Below are 4704 nucleotides of genomic sequence, written 5' to 3'. Positions count from 1 at the left end.
TTCTTTATGTGCCTCTTCTATTCCCTATAACTTTTTACTCACCCATCACCTTGCAGGACCTTCCCCCATCATTCCTCCATATTCACCCTGTCACAGCGCCATACCTCGCCTACCATCACGCCGGCACACTCGCCCCTCAGGTTGGTAGTAATGCGTTAGTTACTGCCCAATTATGGGGCCGAGAAATGGTGCATGTCTGAGGAGTTGAGAGAAGTGACGCGACGAATAGCGAAGATGGGTGATGCAGAGAGAGAGGGAGAGGGATAGGGAACACGTGGCCCCAGGAGGTGATCGTACCCGTAATGGTGGTTATATGAATGGGCGAGGTTCTTCATTTGTCGAAGGTCTGTTTCAGTGGACAGGAGACAATAGGGGAAGATCTTTACTCACAAATGAAGCTGAGAGATCATTCTACTCTACAACACACACACACACACACACACACACACACACACACACACACACACACACACACACACACACACACACACACACACACACACACACACACACACACACACACACACACGCAAAACACACAAAGTACCATTCAAAAATCAGTCTTGCTTCATTTCCTGTGGCTGACAGTATTTTTATCTGCTTTACCTAACGATCCTTTCACTTCCATCCTCTTTAAGTCATAAGCAAACGTTTTCATTGGCTGCAAACCACCTTCAGGATTCAGATCGAGTAAATCTTTCGAAGGCTTTGAAATAATTCCTTACTCTACTTCATGGTGGTGATTTTTGGGGGTCCGAAAAGGTGTCAGGAAACGTGTTTCTTTAATATTTCCTTCGTAGAGAGAGAGAGAGAGAGAGAGAGAGAGAGAGAGAGAGAGAGAGAGAGAGAGAGAGAGAGAGAGAGAGAGAGAGAGAGAGAGAGAGAGAGAGAGAGAGAGAGAGAGAGAGTTATGGATCGACTGGAATTATACTATAAACGTAATTTAATGCAGTACAGAGCATTTAAAAGTACACTCGTCTTTTTCACTTGACGCCAACACACTCATTCATAGCATCCATGAACACCTCTCTTTCTCTCTTCTCTGTAACATTCTGATCCCAAACCCCTTCCATTTTTGTCTTTCCTAATGTCTCGTTCATTCCATCTTCCTCCCTTCACTGCCTTCCCATCCCTTACCACACTTGGACTCTCCACATTCCCCTCTGTTATATTCCTTTCATCTTACTCTACCTATCTTAATGTGTCACCCATCCCATCCTCCTCCCATCACTGCCTTCACCTGGGATTCTGCGTTCTCCATTTCCCTGCACATCCTTCTCCACCTGCTCAGTGCCTCCCATTTCTTCATGCTTCCCTCTCCAGCTACCGTCACACGCGTCCGTCCCTTTCCTCCTCCCGAGTCACCGTGTCACTCTAATCTTGAAGGAAAAACAGAATCATAAAATTCCTGATTTCATCATTACCCTGAACGGATTTTCCAGACCACTGATGCTTCCGTAACAGATGGATAAGCCCGACGAAGAATGGGAAAAGAAAAGGTCTTCATAACAAGGCATATCGGTCGATAGGGATTTTTTTTTGGACGAATTATAAAAGTAATAAAAATGAATCGGTACTAGTTTTAAGGAGTGACGGAGGAAAAAAGTGTATGAGAAGGAGGAGGAGGAGGTGGAGGAGGAGGAGGAGGAGGAGGAGGAGGAGGAGGAGGAGGAGGAGGAGGAGGAGGAGGAGGATAAGGAAGAGCAGAAACAAAGGAAAGATGGCGGCAAGGTGACGCCCCACGGTGCCTTCCCTTGCCCTAAACAGGAAAAAATGTTGGGAATTGAGATAAGTCTGCCTGTTTGCCGCACTGTCTTGCCAGCCCGGCGACAGCTGTTGTTTCCCGACGCAAAATGTTGTTGTTGTAAAAAAAATGCTCTTCGTGATAAGCTTTGGTGTGTGTGTGTGTGTGTGTGTGTGTGTGTGTGTGTGTGTGTGTGTGTGTGTGTGTGTGTGTGTGTGTGTGTGTGTTCTAGTAGTAAAAGTGAAACGTATAATTATATTGTGTTCATTTTCATTAATTTAGATACTAAAGCTTAGCTATGTTTTCTGCACACTTAAGACTCTCAGATGCGTAAGTAGCTTTTAGATAAGTAAGTAAGGGAAAAGAAGATTCGTATTCTCTCTCTCTCTCTCTCTCTCTCTCTCTCTCTCTCTCTCTCTCTCTCTCTCTCTCTCTCTCTCTCTCTCTCTCTCTCTCTCTCTCCTTGGCATGCTTTCTTGCTTCCTATTGCCAAACTCTTCAAATTTCGCGATGCCTTCGTCAAAAACAGATAGAGCCATTTTTCACGATGTCATGCAAGCAAATCGATCGTAAGAGGCAGAGAGTCGGGTAGTGGAAAACTTGGGGCGTGGAGGCAGGCAGGGCTGTCCCGTGACGTGGAGAAGGTCGTGCTTGCTGCTACCATATGCCCAAGGCCCCTATTCTGAAACGCTTTGCTCTCTAACCACAACTATTTTCAAAGGCCACAGAGATGATAAGTTGGGTTGTGAAGTGTTTCTCCTGTTAATAACGTAGAAAGGCTGTTAATCTCTCACTAGAACCATAAAAACCTTCTTATAATCCCTTGTCACTTAGTCTACAGTCTTTTGAAAGTAATGGAGGTGGTGTGCGGGAGTGTTTCAGAATAGGGTCTCAGAAGTCACTCTATAAATGTTCCTCCCTGTCAACGTTCTCTTCGTCCTAGTAATTTTCGCCGTCCGCTTCTTTACCGTCGCTGTCTTCCTCCTTCCTCTTCACCGTCGTCTTTGTTGCGTCGTGGTTCAAACTCACTCAAATTGACTTCTTGGATTTATATTGGATTAAGTTTGATTTCAAACTACTTCGGTATATTCTAATTGCTTATCAATTAAAACTTTCACCTCATTACCATTAACATACGAAACAGTTGCTTCCTGGAGAGACGTAGAGAGAGAGAGAGAGAGAGAGAGAGAGAGAGAGAGAGAGAGAGAGAGAGAGAGAGAGTCAGGTATTTTTAACTAAACCACGTCCATCATCACACCACATCAATCATTCCTCATTTCACACCTCTCTGAGCCACAAAACACAAAACACTACTGAATGAGCTGTAGCAACATGAAGCGAGCACTGTGACTGGTAGTACTTAAAATGAGTCAAAATTAAAGGTATGACGCACCAGGCAGCAGTAGTTCTTCAGGCAGGTCATGTCCTTAAGGCTAACCAGTTATCACACATCCACTAAGACATCCGCTCCACCACCTCGTAGTCCAGGAGCCTAGGAGAGCGTCTTCTGCCGCCTTCATCGTCGCGCTGAAGAAGGCAAAAGTCCTTTCAGTGTCTTACATTGGAAGTTGGAATGGCGTCATGAAATAGGCGATGCCATGCGGTAAATCCTGGGGAGTATTTCAGCGGCGAAGGGAGTTCAGTAAATCCAGCGAGGCTCTTGGTCGGAACTTTTCTCTTTGTGAACATTAGTGCCCAGGAGCGCGGCGCCGCGGGAGGGACGGTGCTTTTCTGGCCAAACTACGAGCTCAGGTGTGTGTGTGTGTGTGTGTGTGTGTGTGTGTGTGTGTGTGTGTGTGTGTGTGTGTGTGTGTGTGTGTTTAGATTTTTTCAGCAATTTTTCTCTTTTTCATAGTGCAAACCTGGAGGCCTAATTTTTTTTTGTTGCCTCTTATTTTTTTTACTTTTTTTTTCACAAAGTATTTTACGATTATACACTGTATTTTTAACTATTAATGTTATCTTTGTTCTTGTTGGTAATCATAGATTTGTTTAGGTGACGATGTCGCCCTTTGGCGAGTGGTAGTAAGCAACAATGAAGAACAAAAAAGCACACACGCGTTCAGCTTTACAGGACAGATGCTCAGAATGTCTTCCTGTGTCTTAAATGTTGGAGAAATGGTTTTCATAGCTCCCTTCTTCCTCCTCCTCCTCCTCCTCCTCCTCCTCTTACCCGCCCCCCCGCCTTGCCTACCGTGTGATGGAACCAGGAACAAGTTTGGGTGGGCCTGGGATAGTTTATGCGAAAACCATAATTGTCGTGAAAGTTTAGTAGTGAAATAGATTCCTTTGTTCTTGGCAGAATTTGCTGTAAAAACGAACTCATTTTTTAATTAAACTGAAAAAAGATATAATCCTTCTTCAGAACGCACGCAACGAAAAAGTGAATATTTTATTCTTAATGCGAGAGGGAGTGTATTCTTTTTTCTTCTTCCATTTTTTTTTTTTCACTTTATTTTCCGCGCGGTAAAACATTTGTCCACCTCTTGTCTGTACCTGCAGCAACCATTATAGTTGAAAAATTTTAACACAGATTTTTACGTCGGGTGGATTAGTCTTGGAAAATCTTGTAGCCATTGTCCCCTCGTCAAATCCGCGTGAGGCGTGTGGTCTAAGTCAGCATATGATATACATGGACCCTTTCTGGGGCGAGCGGCGGTGCACCAAATCTCTGCACTCTTAAGGTTTCAGGGGAGGACAGGTGCAGTGGTGGTGTTAAGTCCCCAAGTCTCTGCCCTTTTCCCACAAGTCAACGCTAAAAAGAAAAGAAAAAAAGTCCAGGAGTTTTACATTTTTAGTCATATTTCTTTATACTAAGGGGAGCGGTGGTTGCTGCTGGGTTCCTGTACAAAACATTAAAACATCTTTGAATACATGCGCCACTGCGGAGTGTGTTTTACTGGTGAGACATAAAATGAACACAAAAAGAAAACGTGCACAGGCCAGCTAGATTTTCATCA

Source organism: Scylla paramamosain, chromosome 1, assembly GCF_035594125.1.
Source record: "Scylla paramamosain isolate STU-SP2022 chromosome 1, ASM3559412v1, whole genome shotgun sequence".
Classification (NCBI taxonomy): Eukaryota; Metazoa; Arthropoda; class Malacostraca; order Decapoda; family Portunidae; genus Scylla; species Scylla paramamosain.
The sequence above is the reverse complement of the archived record's forward strand: the minus strand, read 5'-3'. Positions refer to the sequence as shown.